Raw genomic sequence first — 18,668 nt, forward strand, 5'->3', positions numbered from 1 at the left:
CAGGGCATGGCCTGAGAGCTGGAAGATGGCAGGGATGACTGCCAACATCTCCTAGCTGGAGTTATTCCCTATGGTGCTAGCAATCCACATCTGGAGTGTCCGGAAGTGTTAAAACTGTTGCAAAAACTAGTGGACAGCCAGATAAATGCAAACATCGCGCTTAGGGCTCGACACCTCCCAGGAATAGACTACTCAATTGTGGATGCCATTTCTCGTTTTCAGTGGGACAGATTCCGGGAACTTGCCCCAGACGTGGACCGAGGGATGACCCCAGTGCCGGAGGAGGCATTGGCATGGGTGGACCTGGGATAAAGAGAATGCTGGACAACGCCCTGGCCCCAAAGACAGAGCGCCGATACTGTAAGTGCGGGCGACATTTGCTGACATAACAGGGGTTACGGGTGCCGGCTAGCAGGGCAAGAAGTGGTCTTGTGCTTCATAGAATGGGCCTTCACAACAGGAAAGACGAAATCCTGAGCCCAAGCCCATTTTATTGCAGCTGCATATTATACATAGATGGCGGCGGGGGAGGATCTGACAAGGTCTTTCCGATGTAGGATGGCTCTGACAGGCAGGAACAGATTGCAACAAGCAAAGAGGGACAGCAGGCGTCCCATTCACTTTGCAACACTGCAGCAGGTGGTGGGGGCACTGGATGAGATATGCACCAATGAGCTAGAGGTCACAGTCTTTAGGGCAGCGTTCACATTGGCCTTCTTTGGGGCTTACAGGGTCAGCGAGTTGGTGGCAGTAGACAATCCAGATGCAGCATGCATGCGTTGGGCCGACGTGGAGCTAGGAAAAGGGCACATGAACATCCTCCTGCGGCTGTCAAAGACAGACCAGGCAGGCAGGGGAAGGTGGACCAAGAGGATAAACAGCATCAGGGACAAGTCTTGCTGCCCAGCGTGCTTAGTTCAAAGATACATGCAACCCGGGGAACACTATCGGGGGCCGCTGCTGACACATGGGGACGGGTACTATTTGAGCCAGTTCCAATTCATAGCAGTGATGAGAAGGGTGCTGGAAAGGACAGGGCTCCCGGCTAAGGCTTTCGAGTCCCATTCATTCTGAATTGGGACAGCAACCACGGCCGCAGAGCTAGGTTTAGGGGCAGGCCAAATAAAGGGTATAGAACGCTGGGCATTCAGAGCATTTAAACATTACATACGCCCCACAATGAGCAAAGTCCGGTCTCTCGCCCATAACCCTATTTAGGTCCGGCTGAACGACAAGTTCTGGATCATAGGGCACTCCTACGTAACGCGCGCACAATGGTGGGCAGCGGCCAGACGTGAGTTCAGTGGAATCTGGCTTCGGGACACGGAAGTAACCTGACTGGGATGATCAGGAATGAATTGGGACCAACTGCTCTCCCTGGCGCAAGAAGCTATCGGGGAAGGTGGCAAACAGGATGGCGTGATGATACACCTGGGGGGGGACGAACTGGCAGCCATAGGTAGGAGGGGGGTCCTCGAGAAAATGCAGGTGGGCTTGACATCCCTCGTCAGACTGGTGAGCCCAGCCAAAATAGTTTTCTCAGAGATAATAGTGTGTAAAGCATTAAGGGGGCACTAGAGCTGGGGGCGGTAGAGAAGTCCAGGCGAAAAGTAAACATCACCATGGCAAAAATATGTAAGGCCAATGGCTGGGGGTTCATCCACATGAGATCCCTGGGCTATCATCTGGATGACGGAGAACACCTGACGGGGGTTGGGATGGATATGTTCCTGTTAAACATCGTAGGGGTACTCAAGCAGATGGGTTTCTCGGAAAAGGGAAGGAGCAAGAGAGAGAAGGGGAAGCTCCATCCTGTCGGGACACCGTAGGCAGCATGGTGGAAGAAACATAGCACAGTTAGACAAAAAGAGAGAACAAGCATTTGCAATGCAATAGGTCTCGCATTTGTGAGAGTTTGAGCTATTGGCATTGTAAATGACAATGCCTTTTATTTACGTATTGGTTTTTAAAACATAAATGAAAGGAATTGCCATATACAATGCCAATAGCTCAAACTCATTCTGTTCTGGGATTGAACGTGCAAATAAAAATGAAGGGAATGGTGGGGAAACAGATCAATGGATGGAGACTGCTGATCCAAAATCGTTCTATGTATGTATCTATATATGTATGCATTTTTGGTGTTTTTGTTTTACACAAGGCTGGCGAGTCATTTAAAGCTGTCGCCATGCCACGCCTAGGGCCGAGTTGATCTTCTGTACTGAAATTAAATAGATTGCCAAAAACGAAGTGTGCTCATTTTCTATTCACAATAAAACAATGTAACGAAATGCACTTTATACTCCAAAATGCAATCCCAATTTCCTTTAGCATTTGCTCAAAAAACACGCAAAGAAATGAGTGCATTTGTATTCCCTCCTGTTAACAAAGTTGCAGATTTTCATCACTTCAAAAATTATATATTTTTTATTAAATGCAACGGCACAAATTAATTTGACAACTTCACGGTTAAAATAAAAATATATCCTTTCCAAGGCGAGTTCGGTAAATCTGTATTTTTCCCCTACTACCTCCGGATGGAGAGTGGGTTTTGGGGTCCAGCCGGCTCCATTACATTATAATACTAACCTTTACTTTTACTTTTAATGAGCGCGTGTTTTGCTCCAAGGTGATCATTTCCCAAGCAGCAGTGGAGGTGGCTCTGAACATTAGCCATACCATTGATCAAGGGGAAGGCTAATCAGTTCAGCTTTCTTGCTGGCAGCATACCTTTGTGGTCTTGCACATAAAAGTGAAACCTGAGAGGCTCTAGAGTTCCAGGTTCAAAGCCGCTAGTTTTACTACAGGGCTGCATGCACGCTGTACTTGATCTCCCGTGACCCGGGCAGCGGCGTGGTGACGTAGATGCCGAGCTCCACTCCGTGAGTGGCTAGAGGTCACACGAATGACCTTTTAATGGTCAATAAAATGAAGATGCCTTGTCTAGATTGGTTTTCCTAGGCTTTATTCTCCAATGCGATAATTTACCTCTGCTTATTGGCCTTGTCAGTTCATAGCAGGAGGCTTATTCCGCAGTAGCAAAGCAAAGGGAATACACGGATTGAAAGTCGACAAAATACACTTAGAGATTGTTTCACCGTGTGCCTTTCACCTCTGATTCAAAAAGTAGCTGGGGGCATGGTAACCAAGACACTGGTAAGAAATTGATATTTAATGACTGGAGAGTGGTGAGTATGTAGCCTAACGGCCAGAGCTGCCGATTTAGGAGCAGGGTAAACAGGTTCGACCCTCGGCGTCAGCTCAACATCCTGTGATTCTGGGCAAATCACTTAAGCTCTCCCTGTTTAACAAAAAGTAAATGTGCCTTGGGTAACGTAACTTGCGCTCATGTAAAGCGCTCCAATACCTTCGGATCGAGTTCCTGTTATGTAAACCTGAAAAAAAGCGTTAGTCTGAAGTTATCAATGAGACGTAAAACCCAAGCTTCTCTGGGAAAAGTCAGCTGCTCGTTGTGAGAGGGTGGGGGCTGCCCGCGCATGCGCGCTCCGAGCCCCGGCACCAAAGCGGAGTGCGGCATCTGAAGTCCCGGGAGGGGGCCCGGGTGAAGACCAGTGCTGCGGAGGAGACACGGAACTGGGGCCCGGGTGAAGACCAACGCTGCGGAGGAGACACGGAACTGGGGCCCGGGTGAAGACCAGCGCTGCGGAGGAGACATGGAACACGCCGAAAGAGCCCGGTGAGTGGGAGGGGGGGGGTACGCGCGTGTGTCTGTGTGTGTTCGAATGTGTCTGTGCGTGTGTCTGTCTGTGTGCGCGTGGGTCTGCGTGTGTGTATGCAGTGTGTGTGTGCCTGTGTATGCGTGTGGCTGTGTATGTGTGCATGCGTGAGTGTGGCTGTGTGAGTGTGTTTGCACATGGGAGTGAGGCACGAGAGGGGCATGGCGCCATGCGCGCCCACGAGGTGAAATCTGCGCTCTGCGCTCCTGCACCTCTCGTGTCTACATTCCCAAATACGACTGACAATAGGTCTTTCGCTGACGCTCGACCTAAAAAGTACTAGAGGTAGATAGGCTCACACAGTGTCCTTGGGATGCTTCACCGCAGGGACACGGAGGCAGCTAAGGACGGCACAAAGCCAATGACAGAGTAGATGTGGTCCTCCCACAGGGCCCTTGTGTTGCCTCACAGCAGGGGTCCTGGGGGAGTGGAAGGTCAGGGTGCAGCCTCAGGCACAATAGATGAAATGCTTTCACGGGGTCCTTGGGATGCGGCACAGCAGGGCCCCCGGAGGAGCAGGGAGGGGCCGGCAAAGGGTCCAAGCCAAGCGGAACGGCACTTGCAGCCCGTGCAGGTCCCGATCGACACCCACACATTTCGGTAGCAAGTTGAAGCCTGGAACCGCAGACACAGAGGCCCAGATGCTTAGGACCTCCCGCGACTAGACTGTCTAGGAAGGAGACAAAGATAATAACGCATGCGTTAACATGGATATTTATGAATAGCCAATGAATTTCAAATGTACGACCATGTTATGTTGGAATAAACTGTGACCTTCTAAGGCACCATAGCAGGTTGTCAAGTGGTGTGATTTAAGGTAAAGGGACGCAGTTAAAGTTCAGGGGCGGGGGAGGTGGACTCGCCCCTGGGAGGGGGTTGTCAACCTGCTCAAAGGAAAGCTTTAATTGAGTGTCGCTTGCATGAGACACCAGGGGCTTGATTCAGAGTTGGCAGGTGAATCACTTCGTCACAAACATGACAGATAACCAGTTCCGCCATATTTCACCTGCATTATATACAAAGGCACTTGAAATAGGAAAGGGAGGGGCACATCTGAAGATCAACAGAAAGGGGGCAGAGCCCTTCACGTCCTAATATCTCAAGCGCCCCGGGGTCTATTTTCAGTGAGCAGGAGACAGCGAGGACTGAGTGAAAGTCCTCCAAGCCTGACTTTATGCATAAATACATTATTGGCTTAATTTAAACATATCACTGAGAAGCCGTAGTGGGTGAAGCAAAAACTGAAGTCTGTTGCAGATCAGATATTCTACAGCCGGTGGATTACACAGGGCCGATGAGGAGGGTGTCTGTCACAGCGGGGGGTGTCTGTCACAGCGGGGGGTGTCTGTCACAGCTGAGGGTGTCTGTCACAGCGGGGGTGTCTGTCACAGCGGGGGGTGTCTGTCACAGCGGATGGTGTCTGTCACAGCGGGGGGTGTCTGTCACAGCGGGGGGTGTCTGTCACAGCGGAGGGTGTCTGTCACAGCGGGGGGTGTCTGTCACAGCGGGGGGTGTCTGTCACAGCTGAGGGTGGGAAGATATCTTCCTTGCTGTTACGAAGAAATACAGGGACCGCTGTGTGGAGTAGTCACTTCGACTTGAGAGGGGACCGACTTATCAGGGTTCGGCCCGGTGAACTCTTGGACTTCGACACAATAATTCAAGCGGGCAGAAGGGTTCATTTTACCCTATCGCCAGGAGGATTACATTTTTAGCAAGACGTGCGGCACTACTGGCCCGAGTTGGGGGCAATAGAGTTTTGGACTACTAGTTACCACAATCAGAAGCACTATCACGTCAGGACCATTGTTAGAAAGGCGACCCCGGGGGAGGCAGAAGATGTCTGACTGACCACCCCTAGGTCCACCTCTCCGTCGAGAAGTAGCCGAGCGTTTACTGAGAGGCCTCCTGAATGAGGGTCCTCTCCTAGGATCGTACAGCAGAGTAATCACAACACTACAGATGGACACCACACAAGAGGTCAAGTTCTTAAGCTTTTATAGCTAGTAAAAGGGTGCGGGTTTTTGGTAGTATGTACAAGCAGATCGAGGGATCTGTAAAGTCTCGTAAAGAGGGGTAAGGTAGCGGGACAGTCTTACTCTGGGCGGAGGACGGGATACCCTACGCACAGCTCTCAATCCTCGAGCCGGGGGGTTCCGAGAGGTCGAGCCGCGGCAGCGCCAGCAGGCTCTCGGATGTTTCAGCAAGGTAGGCCGCGGCAGCGCCAGCAGGCTCTCGGAAGGTTCAGCAAGGTAAGCCGCGGCAGTGCCAGCAGGCTCTCGGATCTTTCAGCAAGGTAGGCCGCGGCAGCGCCAGCAGGCTCTCAGATGTTTCAGCAAGGTAGGCCGCGGCAGCGCCAGCAGGCTCTCGGATGTTTCAGCAAGGTAGGCCGCGGCAGCGCCAGCAGGCTCTCGGAAGGTTCAGCAAGGTAGGCCGCGGCAGCGCCAGCAGGCTCTCGGATGTTTCAGCAAGGTAGGCTGCGGCAGCGCCAGCAGGCTCTCAGAAGGTCGTCGGGTTACGGATGAGTTCGTCTGGTGTCGGCCGTGACAGCGTCAGCAGGGCTTCCAGTCCAGGATACAACTGGCGTCCTACTCCGGGGCGGGCCCAGATATAGGACGGAGGTCCTTTGATGTCCGGACCCTCGCGCCAGGGGGCCAGAGGGGCCGAGATGATGGTGTCCAGACACCCAGCAGGGGGGTGGAGCCAGCGCCCAGGGAGGCCGGAGGGCGATCGATACCAGGCGTCCGGGGACGGCTGGGGGGCCATCGAAACTCCTCTCCCTCCGGGATCTGTCGAGTGGCCACTCAACCACCTGGGTGGATCTTGGTGCCTCGATGTCTGGGCTTCGCTGGAGCCGAGGCTGGGGCAGAGGCCACGCGGTCGTGACGTGGTGGGCCCAAGATGGAGTCGGGCCTGGCCTCGTGCTTAGGTCGTGAGGGGCCTACGCTGGGGCCAGGCCGATGATGGGGGTCCGGGATGGTAGCCGGATCGGTGGTGTTGGGGCGTGCAGGGTCGGGCAGAATGGGCCGCCCGAGGTCCGGAGGAGGGCTGGTGTCGTCCGGGGCCCGCCATGCGGGAGGGGTAGGAGCACGCCATGAGGCCGGGTCCAACACGCGTCCCCCCCAGCTGAAGGCAGGGGAGAGTCACCCATTTTCTTGGGGATTCTCCTCGCCGAGGCGGAAGAATCTGGACAGGCCGTCGGCATTGGCGTGGTCGTTGCCGGGGCTATGCTCCACAGTGAAATCCATCCCCTGTAGAGAGATGGACCAGCGCAGCAGTTTCGGGTTTTCTCCCCGCATCTGCATCAACCAACGCAGGGGCTGGTGGTCGGTCTGGACTCGGAAGTGGGTGCCGAAGAGGTAGGGCCGGAGCTTCTTGAGTGCCCACACCACGGCAAAGGCTTCCCTCTCGATGGTGCTCCACCGCTGTTCTCTTGCCAGGAGGCGTCGGCTGATGAAGGCCACAGGCCGGTCGATTCCTTCGGGGTTAACTTAGGACAGGACCGCCCCGTTGCCGTGCTCCGAGGCGTCGGTCTGGACTACAAACTCTCTGCTGTAGTCGGGGGCCTGGAGCACAGGGGCGGTGCACATGGCAGTCTTTAAAGTCTCAAAGGCTGTCTGGCACGCGGGGGTCCAGTGCACCTTCTGGGGTAGTTTCTTTGAGGTCAGTTCTGTGAGGGGCCCCACAATTCTCCCGTAGTCTTTTATAAATCGCCGATAGTATCCGGTGAGCCCCAGGAAGGCTCGGACGGCGGTCTGGGTGACCGGGGGCTCCCAGGCCCGGATGGCGTCTACCTTTGGTTGGAGGGGAGCTACTTGACCGTTCCCTACTTGGTGTCCTAGATAGGTCACGGACCCTTGGCCTATCTGGCATTTGCTGGCCTTGATGGTTAGTCCAGCCCGCCGGAGGGCCGTCAGGACTTCCCAGAGGTGGGACAGGTGCTCATCCCAGTGAAGGCTGTACACCGCAATGTCATCGAGATAGGCGGCGCTGTATTCTTCTAGTCCGGCCAGCACCTGATTTACTAGCCTCTGGAAGGTGGCCGGCGCATTTTTCATGCCGAAGGGCATCACTTTGAAGTGATAGTGGCCATCTGGCGTCGAGAAGGCCGATCGTTCTTGGGCACCAGGGGTAAGGCCGATCTGCCAATACCCCGCCGTGAGATCGAAGGTGCTGAGGTATCTGGCGGCCCCGAGGCGATCGATCAGTTCATCCGCCCTGGGGATGGGATGTGCGTCGGTCCTGGTGACGGCATTCAGTCCCCGGTAGTCAACACAGAACCGGAGCTCGGGCGCTGCTCCGGGGGAAGCAGCTTTTGGGACCAGGACAACGGGACTGGCCCAGGGACTGTTGGAGGGTTCGACTACCCCCAGGGCCAACATCTTGGCCACCTCGGATTGGATGTAGGCCCGAACCCGGTCGGGCACTCGAAAAGCTCGTTGTTTCACAGGGGGGCTGTCTCCGGTGTCCACATCGTGGACACACCACCGGGTGACCCCCGGCGTGAGGGAAAACAGATCCGCAAACTGCCCCAGCAGCTTCCGACAGTCTTGTTGCTGCTCTGGGGTCAGGGTAGAGGAGAGCCGGACCCCTTCGAAGGAGCCGTCTTTCTCGGTGGTGCTGAGGAGATCTGGTAGTGGCTCGGAGCCGTCTTCAGCTCCGTCATCGGTCGCCAGCAGCAGGCTCAGTTCAGTGCGTGCAAAGTGCGGCTTGAGCCGGTTAGTGTGTAGAACCCGGAGGGGGTTCCTGGGGGACTCCATGTCTACCAGGTAGGTGACGGGGCTCTTGCGCTCCACCACCTTGAAGGGCCCCGTCCATTTGTCCTGGAGGGCACACGGTTCAACCGGGGACATGACCCAGACTTGCTGGCCCGGCTCGAACTCGATGGACGAGGCGTTCTGGTCATACCAGCGTTTCATCTCCTCCTGACTGGCCTCCAGGTTGGCCTCGGCCAGTTCCCTGAACTTCCGAGTCTGATTGCGGAGTGTCAGGAGGTACCGGGAGACATCCGGTGGGGCATCTCGAACTGCTGTCTCCCAGCCTTCCTTGACCAGGCTAAGGGGGCCTCGAACCGGGTGTCCGTACAAGAGTTCGAACGGGCTGAACCCCAGGGATTTCTGGGGTACCTCTCGGTAGGCGAACAGGAGGCAGGGCAGCAGGACATCCCATTTGCGCCGGAGGGGCTCTTCTAGGCCCTTGATCATTCCCTTCAGTGTTTATTTATTTATTTGTTTACATTTGTAATGCGCACAGCTACCCAACAAAGGGTTTCCCGGCGCGGCAGATCCCAATAGCAATGCGGTTACAGAAACTAGATGTTAAAGAGCCATGTTTTTAAGGCTTTTCTGAATGTGATGTAATTCGACTCAGACCGCAATGTATGTGGCATTGAATTCCAGAGCGAAGGTCCTAGGAATGAGAAGGACTTGCCACCCATGCGTGACAGCCTGGTCCTTGGAATTTCAAAATGATTTGCCGTGGAAGACCGAAGAGATCTGGAAGGACGGTAGGGGCGCACCAGGTTTTGCAGATATTTAGGAGCGGTGTTGGTGGAAATCCTGTGCATAAAACATAGAGATTTGAATTTAACTCGGTTTTCAATTTTTAGCCAGTGTAACTTCCTGATGTATTTAGTGGTTGGAGTAGAGATGGGAATTTTACAGAGAAGTCTGGCTGCTGCATTTTGCACTGATTGCAACCTGCGGACAGTAGCTTTGTTCGCCCCCAGGTACAAAACGTTGCCATAATCTAGCCTAGATGTTATTAGGGCATTGACAACTGTTTTCTTGGTGTTTTCAGGCAGCATCCAACAGATCTTTTTTAGCCATTTTAATATGGCAAAGCAGGTGGCTGAAGTCTTTACCGCTTGCTGATGTAAACTGAGTGAGTCGTCAATAATGACGCCCAGGTTGCGAGCATGAGTAACCGGGGTAGGGGGGGTGCCCATTTCAGTTGGCCAATGTTGGGGTCCCCAAAGTTCTTTATTTTTGCCCAACACGATTAACTCGGTTTTTTCGCCGTTAAGTTTTAGGAAGTTTTTTTGCATCCAGTCGGCGATTTTACAGAGTCCGAGTTGTAGGGTGGAGGAATTATCAGAATCTGCAGCTGATAAAGAAAAAAGCAGCTGGGAATCATCAGCGTAGGAAAACATTAAAAGCCCTGTTTCCTCCACTATTTTGTCCTGTTAAAGCGTTCCACTAGTCCATTTCCCTGGGGATGATACGGGGTGGTGAACTTATATGCGACCCCGCACTGTTGCCATAGGGACCGCATATGCTTCGAGATGAAGTTGGACCCCCGATCACTCACGACTTCTCGGGGGAAGCCGACTCGGGAGAAGATGCTCATGAGGGCTCGGCCCACCACGGGGGCCGTGATTGTTCGGAGGGGGATGGCCTCAGGATAGCGGGTGGCATGGTCCACCAGGACGAGGATGAAACGGTGCCCCTGCGAGGTGCGAGGATCCAGGGGTCCTACGATATCTATTCCCACTCGCTCGAAGGGGGTGGTTACCACAGGGAACGGCTGGAGCGGGGCTTTGACTTTCCCCCCGCTCTTCCCGCTGGCTTGACAGGTCGGGCAGGTCCTGCAACGGTTCTGTACATCAGTGCGCATTTTTGGCCAGTAGAAATGGGTCACCAGGCGGCTGTAAGTTTTGTCCTGGCCCAGGTGCCCGGCGAGGGGCACATCATGTGCTAAGTTCAGGAGGAAGTCTCTGAACCGGAGGGGTACAACCAGCACCCGGCCGGCCCCTAGCTCGGCAATCTTCTGCTCACTGTAAAGGAGGTTGTTGTCCCAATAGACCCAGTGGGACCCCGCGGGGTCTCCAGCGGCTTGCGTAGCGGCTTGCTGTCGCATCCCCTCGAGGGAGGGGCAGGTTTTCTGTTCCTGCCGGAACTGTTCGCGGGTGGGGCCACCTTCTTCGCGCCATTGAGCGAGTTCCGGGAGGCGGTCGATCTCGGTGAGATCTTCTTGGTCGGGCCCTTGGGGGCCGGGCCCGGTGTCGGCGTCCTCGGGGACGACGGGCGGCGGAGGTGCGGGCCATTCTGGCTCCTCTGTTGGAGCTTCCCCCGCTGGGGCGGAGGCTCGGGCGGACATGGAGCGGGTGGTCGCACAGACCCACTCGGGAAGGCCTAGCATCCCCAGGTGCTCTCTTCGTTCGACGCCAGCCCATGGGGAACTTTCCAGGTCGTTCCCAAGGAGGCAGTCCACGGGGGCATCGTCGCGGACAGTCACTTTCAGCACGCCCGACACTCCCCCCCACTCGAAGGGGATGCGGGCCATCTGACACATAGTTTCGGAGTTATCTGCGGATCGGACTGGGCACAGGACGTTTGGAAGGATCTGTTCCGGGGTCACCAGATGGCAGCGGACCGCTGTCACGCTGGCCCCAGTGTCACGGAGGGCTTCGGTCCGGCGACCGTTGATGGTGACCCACTGGCGGTACTTCTGGGTGTTGCCGGGGATCGGCCCTCGGGGGATCATGTCGTGAGTACCCAGGCAGGCTAAGGTCATGGCGGCGGGCTCCCACTCGGCCTGCTCGGGGTCGTCGTCCTCTTCCTCCCTTCTTTCTTCACCTAGGGCAGCTGCCGTGATCTGGCGGGCTGGGGGCCCGGTGGTGCCGGGTCGCTGGTTCATCGGGCAGAGGGGGTCATTCGCATAATGCCCCTGTCGCTGGCATCTGTGGCACGTAACGTTCGGGCGGGGCCCCGGCCTAGCTGGGGGCCCCCTCTCTGGGCCAGGGATGGCGACGTGGAGGTAGGGGATGACCCCTGGGGGGTGTCTCGACCCCGGCTCTGGCCTACTCCGCCACCTCGTGGTCGGTGGTTCCCCGGGGACCCCCGGCCGTAATCTCCCATCATGTTCCGGGGAACTCGGGTGCTGGCCCATCGGTCTGCCTCGACAGCGAGTTTTCGTGGCTCAGTCAATTTGCTGTCGAGGAGGTGCTGCCGGAGTTCGACGAAACAGGTATTGGACAGGTGTTCCCATAGAATGAGGTCGACCAACTGCTGGTAGGTGGTGACCTGGCAGCCCCGAGTCCACCCCTCGAAGGCTCTACTGTAATAGTTCACGTATTCTATCCACGTGGTACCGGGGATTTTTTTGCAGTCTCGGAATCGCTGCCGGTACATCTCGGGGGTGAGTCCGTAGCGAGTGAGGAGGGCGGTCTTCATGTGCTCGTACGAGGTCCTCTCGGCATCAGGGAGCTCCAGCAGGGCGTCTCTCCCTTCGTTGATAAACTTCCCCCACAGGCCGGCACCCCAGTCCCTGAGGGGTACTCGATGGGCGGCCATGGCGACCTCGTAAGCTTTGAACCACTGCTGGATGTCGTCGTTCTTATAGTACTCTTTGACGACATCCATGGGTATGTGCACCTTCGTGTCCACCGGGGGAGGTGAGGTCTTACTCCCGGAGGTGGTAGTCTCGCCTGCCTTGGCTTTAAATTCTAGTTCTTTGAGGACGCGCTCGTGCTCGAGCATGAGTTTCTTCTCCTCGAGGTCTCTTTGTCTTCGCTTTTCTTCCAGGTCTCCTTCTAGCCGTAGCTGCTCGAGGGCTAGCTTCCTTTCTGCCAGTTGGATCTCTCCTTCTTGCCTGAGTCGAACGAGCTCCAATTCGTGGAGCCGGTTCTTCGCTTGTTCTCTGGCATCTTCGTGGGAGAGGCCCGTGTCTGGGTTCGCGGGTCTCCCTCCCGCTGGGTTCGTCGCAGCCTCCGTGCCTCCGTTCGGGCCCGGGTTATCTTCCCTCGGGGGTGGCGCCTCGCCGGCGTCCACCCAGGCCTGCAGGGCCGATTTACAGTCTTCTTTAGTACTTAAGCCAGTGGTAGCGATGCCTAGATCTTTGCAGAATTGCTTCAGCTCCTTGTGACTGTAGTCTTACATTTTCTCCTTCTGGAATTCTGTGCTCATGGTCGCAGTGGGTTTTTCTGGGTAGCGAGTGAATCACTCTCTGTACGATCTGCGTGGGCTCGGATCCCAGGGCTTGCCACCAATGTTAGAAAGGCGACCCCGGGGGAGGCAGAAGATGTCTGACTGACCACCCCTAGGTCCACCTCTCCGTCGAGAAGTAGCCGAGCGTTTACTGAGAGGCCTCCTGAATGAGGGTCCTCTCCTAGGATCGTACAGCAGAGTAATCACAACACTACAGATGGACACCACACAAGAGGTCAAGTTCTTAAGCTTTTATAGCTAGTAAAAGGGTGCGGGTTTTTGGTAGTATGTACAAGCAGATCGAGGGATCTGTAAAGTCTCGTAAAGAGGGGTAAGGTAGCGGGACAGTCTTACTCTGGGCGGAGGACGGGATACCCTACGCACAGCTCTCAATCCTCGAGCCGGGGGGTTCCGAGAGGTCGAGCTGCGGCAGCGCCAGCAGGCTCTCGGATGTTTCAGCAAGGTAGGCCGCGGCAGCGCCAGCAGGCTCTCGGAAGGTTCAGCAAGGTAGGCCGCGGCAGCGCCAGCAGGCTCTCGGATGTTTCAGCAAGGTAGGCCGCGGCAGCGCCAGCAGGCTCTCAGATGTTTCAGCAAGGTAGGCCGCGGCAGCGCCAGCAGGCTCTCGGATGTTTCAGCAAGGTAGGCCGCGGCAGCGCCAGCAGGCTCTCGGAAGGTTCAGCAAGGTAGGCCGCGGCAGCGCCAGCAGGCTCTCGGATGTTTCAGCAAGGTAGGCCGCGGCAGCGCCAGCAGGCTCTCAGAAGGTCGTCGGGTTACGGATGAGTTCGTCTGGTGTCGGCCGTGACAGCGTCAGCAGGGCTTCCAGTCCAGGATACAACTGGCGTCCTACTCCGGGGCGGGCCCAGATATAGGACGGAGGTCCTTTGATGTCCGGACCCTCGCGCCTGGGGGCCAGAGGGGCCGAGATGATGGTGTCCAGACACCCAGCAGGGGGGTGGAGCCAGCGCCCAGGGAGGCCGGAGGGCGATCGATACCAGGCGTCCGGGGACGGCTGGGGAGCCATCGAAACTCCTCTCCCTCCGGGATCTGTCGAGTGGCCACTCGACCACCTGGGTGGATCTTGGTGCCTCGATGTCTGGGCTTCGCTGGGGCCGAGGCTGGGGCCGAGGCCACGCGGTCGTGACGTGGTGGGCCCAAGATGGAGTCGGGCCTGGCCTCGTGCTTAGGTCGTGAGGGGCCTACGCTGGGGCCAGGCCGATGATGGGGGTCCGGGATGGTAGCCGGATCGGTGGTGTTGGGGCGTGCAGGGTCGGGCAGAATGGGCCGCCCGAGGTCCGGAGGAGGGCTGGTGTCGTCCGGGGCCCGCCATGCGGGAGGGGTAGGACCACGCCATGAGGCCGGGTCCAACAACCATGGACCATGGATACAACTACAGACCCACCAGCTATTCAAGGAATTATACCACTAGTTGGCTGTGTATATCTGGACACTATTGGCGAGGAGGACCCTTTGCGTCGTGGAACCCTGGCGTACGTTCCATCCATTTTGCCTTGAAAAAGTCTGACTACAGATGTGTACAGACGAAACACGTGTTGGCTTCTCTAACTGCTGGGAATTTGTCCTATCTGACTGAATAAATTAGCTTTTCCAATTGATGTGATTCGTGGACGATCCGTGAGAATTTATACATGATCTGAATAGGATACACTCGCCTGTGGACTTAAGAATTTTAGTACATTTTGTCATGATATATACACGTTTGGTATATGCTTTTTTGAATTCTTTGTGACTAAGAAGGGTGTGCTACGACTGTGCTTTTAAAGATGTCAATGTGCATGTTCATGTAACCTGCTGACAGCACCGAATGGTAGTAGGTGCTTTCAGTTATTTCAGCACCCCGATATCCTACATTGTGGAATATTACTCACGCTTTTACTAATTATCTGTTATACTGTTTTTGTTTCCTTGATGTGCGGTTGTTCCCTTTAGGGAGTGGGACTCGATGAGTGAGCTTCCCTAGTGGTTAGAGTTCTGTGGGAAGAGTGTCTGTCAAAGCCTCTCTTTTGCAGTGTCTCTGAACACGTGGCTTACAGAGGGTTGGTAAGAAGGGTGTCTGTGACAGCTCACAGTGGTAATTAGTGACCATTCCCTAGTGCCTTCACGATCACAGGGGCCTGTTGAGGGGTGTCTGTCAAAGCTCACATTCATAATTGGTGAATATTTCCTAGTGCCTAGTGCGGTGCTGTTAAGGAAGGAGTCTGTTGCAGGGGTAATGGTGATGCTTCCTCGTGGTTCGCTGGGGGCTGTCGAGAAGGGTGCCTGTCACAACTAACTGTGGTAGGTGGTGGGTGTTTCCTGGTGACTCATGAGGGGCTGTTGAGGAGGGTGCCTGTCACAACTCACTGTGGTACTTGCAGGGTGTTTCCTGGTGACTCGTGAGGGGCTGTCGAGGAGGGTGTCTTTTAGACTGTTGATTGACTGACCCGTCTCAATAGATGAATTTGTCACTGAATTACAGTTCTCCACCAATTGTTTAGATTGATGTGCTATATGTCACTACTGTTTGCATACAATCATATACGAACCTTGAAATTGTACACAATTGTGTAAGTGCAGGGGCACAGTTGTTCATATTCATTGTAGACCGGTTTTCTGGTCTTCCAGAGTGGTTGTGAGGTATTACCACTCGCCCCATTGCCTACACCATTTTTTACTTTTTGTTTGTCACCATTTGCGGTTACCAAGGTGTGCGCCCAGTGTATCTGGAATTCCCGAAAAGACCTCAATAGGTGCTATTTGACTCGTGAGGGGCTGTCGAGGAGGGTGCCTGTCACAACTCACTGTGGTACTTGTAGGGTGCTTACTGGTGACTCGTGAGGGGCTGTCGAGGAGGGTGCCTGTCACAAATCACTGTGGTAAGTGGTGGGTGTTTCCTGGTGACTCATGAGGGGCTGTCGAGGAGGGTGCCTGTCACAACTCACTGTGGTAAGTGGTGGGTGTTTCCTAGTGACTCGTGAGGGGCTGTCGAGGAGGGTGCCTGTCACAACTCACTGTGGTAAGTGGTGGGTGTTTCCTGGTGACTCGTGAGGGGCTGTCGAGGGGGGTGCCTGTCACAACTCACTGTGGTAAGTGGTGGGTGTTTCCTGGTGACTCATGAGGGGCTGTCGATGAGGGTGCCTGTCACAAATCACTGTGGTACTTGCAGGGTGTTTCCTGGTGACTCATGAGGGGCTGTCGAGGAGGGTGCCTGTCACAAATCACTGTGGTAAGTGGTGGGTGTTTCCTGGTGACTCATGAGGGGCTGTCGAGGAGGGTGCCTGTCACAACTCACTGTGGTAAGTGGTGGGTGTTTCCTAGTGACTCGTGAGGGGCTGTCGAGGAGGGTGCCTGTCACAACTCACTGTGGTACTTGCAGGGTGTTTCCTGGTGACTCGTGAGGGGCTGTCGAGGAGGGTGCCTGTCACAACTCACTGTGGTAAGTGGTGGGTGTTTCCTGGTGACTCGTGAGGGGCTGTTGAGGAGGGTGCCTGTCACAACTCACTGTGGTAAGTGGTGGGTGTTTCCTGGTGACTCGTGAGGGGCTGTTGAGGAGGGTGCCTGTCACAACTCACTGTGGTAAGTGGTGGGTGTTTCCTGGTGACTCGTGAGGGGCTGTCGAGGAGGGTGCCTGTCACAACTAACTGTGGTAGGTGGTGGGTGTTTCCTGGTGACTCGTGAGGGGCTGTCGAGGAGGGTGCCTGTCACAAATCACTGTGGTAAGTGGTGGGTGTTTCCTGGTGACTCATGAGGGGCTGTCGAGGAGGGTGCCTGTCACAACTCACTGTGGTAAGTGGTGGGTGTTTCCTAGTGACTCGTGAGGGGCTGTCGAGGAGGGTGCCTGTCACAACTCACTGTGGTACTTGCAGGGTGTTTCCTGGTGACTCGTGAGGGGCTGTCGAGGAGGGTGCCTGTCACAACTCACTGTGGTAAGTGGTGGGTGTTTCCTGGTGACTCGTGAGGGGCTGTCGAGGAGGGTGCCTGTCACAACTCACTGTGGTAAGTGGTGGGTGTTTTCTAGTGACTCATGAGGGGCTGTCGAGGAGGGTGCCTGTCACAGCAGTAATGGGTGGATGTTCCCTCATGGGGGAGTGTTGAGGGTGGTGCCTGTCATACCCCACTGTGGTTATCAGTGGATATTTCATAATAGCTCGTGGAGGGGGTGGGGGGGCAATGTATCATATATACTATGGTAAAGTTGCCACCCTGTCCCTGTTTCTTAATGCCTTATTTTCCTAACCCTCTTGATGCCAGCCTTCAGGCACTGGCTTTCCGTAGTTAGCAGCAGGCAGACTATATGCAGGCTTGTTTTATATCATTGGATACCATAGTAAGAATCAATCTTGTAAACCTATGGTTTCTATATGTAGTAGGACTCACCCCGCAGACACCCGTGAATCCGAGGCCAGCACAACACCCCCGTCAAACTCCACGGCGAGGATGGTGGTCTGCGGAGAGAGGGCACAGTCAGAGGCAGCCTTCACAGCCCGTTTATGCACCGAAAGTTGCCAACCTGGGCTGGCATGAGAGTTTCAATTAGTAGAAAAAGCAATTGGTGAAACACATAGAAGAAGACATTGAAAAAAAAAATTTGCCAATGCAGTGGATGGAGGGTGTCATCAGGAAAAGGCGGGGTGCGGAACTGAGGCTACTGTCAAATCCATGTCATAATGTATTGATCACTGCTGTAGGGGCGATTCTTCGTACAATACATCCTAGCTGACATGCCGCTCATACTGAACTTTTTTCTTTTATAATATCTTTTTGTACACGACAACCCATTTATGCCCAATGTACACTGAGGAAGTGTTCTATAAAAAGTCTAAAAAAAAAAAGAAATTGAGGCACTAATGCCAAAGGCAGAAAGAAAATGCTTTTCAAACCCCTGGGTACCTCAGCTAGGACATATTCCGACCATGACTGCTGGTTCAGAAGATATGGGATCTTCTGAATATCTTGTGCCATGAATAGGATTCAAGGTCATGGTATCGGAACCAGCTACAGACCACCACATACCTTTAGTGGGCTCCTGTGACCCGGCTGACAATTTCCTACAAGGTGTATTAAAACCCCCAAAAACTGTGGGCCCGATTCACAGAACTAACTTAAGACAAAATCCTAAACTTACTACCATTTTGGTATCCACAGAAGGCACTTACTCAGTTTGGTATTCACAGAAGTTAGGAGTCCTAAAGTTAGGACTCCTAACTTTACTACTCCTAAACGGAAAAAAATCCTAACTTTAAGACTTTCGGTATTCTCAGAAGGCATTTAGGAGACCTAAAGTTAGGACTCCTAACTTCTGTGAATACCAAAATGAGTAAGTGCCTTCTGTGAATGCCAAAAAGTAGCAGTCAACTCACATAGGAAATAAAGGAACACAGGGGCATATTATCAAGGGGGTTTATCTCCGCTTTTTTGGCTTTAAAAGCCAAGAAAGCGGAGATAAAATTATCTCCCTATTACCTAGCTGTCGCTAACACCAGTTAGCGACAGCTAGTAGGAGATAGCGACCATCTTGGGCCCCACTTTGCATGTCAGTGATATTTATCACTAATGACATGCAAAGTGGGCGTGCCAAGATGTTAGCGACTGGAAACAGTCGCTAACATCGCTATCTCCTATTACCAACTTTTGGAGATATTCGCGCTAAGCGCGAATATCTCCAAAAACTAACACCTGCCCTGAGCAGTTCTTAGCCATGTTATCCAATGGGAGGTGGATAACATGGCTAAGAGCATTAGCTCGGTAATGCATGAATATCGCTGACTTTTCAGCGATATTCATGCATTGCGGCCGTTTTTTATCGCATTTGCGATAAACCTTGATAATAGCAAGGTTTATCTGCGATAATTTCTGACGATGCTTAGCGTTAAAAAATTTGTTGCTAAGCATCGTTAGCGATAAATATCGCTTAACGTTGGTAATATGCCCCACAGTTCGACTTTGGAGGGTAGCAATCCAAAGTGTGCCTTGCCCTCCTATTGGAGACTGTGATTGGGAGAATGCT

At 54.3% G+C, this 18,668-nt stretch overlaps 1 protein-coding gene across 1 annotated transcript in view; it reads right to left on the reverse strand.

Moving 5' to 3' along the window:
- The window catches only part of LOC144752883 (proteasome subunit beta type-9-like), a 193,208-nt gene extending 176,104 nt beyond the window's left edge, over positions 1-17,104 (reverse strand). The window contains exon 1 of the mRNA XM_078640712.1: positions 17,039-17,104. The gene's annotated coding sequence lies outside the window, so the exon portion shown is untranslated. The remainder of the gene's footprint in view (positions 1-17,038) is intronic.
- Between the last annotated feature and the right edge of the window lie 1,564 nt (positions 17,105-18,668).

Source organism: Lissotriton helveticus, chromosome 5_1 (genome assembly GCF_964261635.1).
Source record: "Lissotriton helveticus chromosome 5_1, aLisHel1.1, whole genome shotgun sequence".
Lineage (NCBI taxonomy): Eukaryota > Metazoa > Chordata > Amphibia > Caudata > Salamandridae > Lissotriton > Lissotriton helveticus.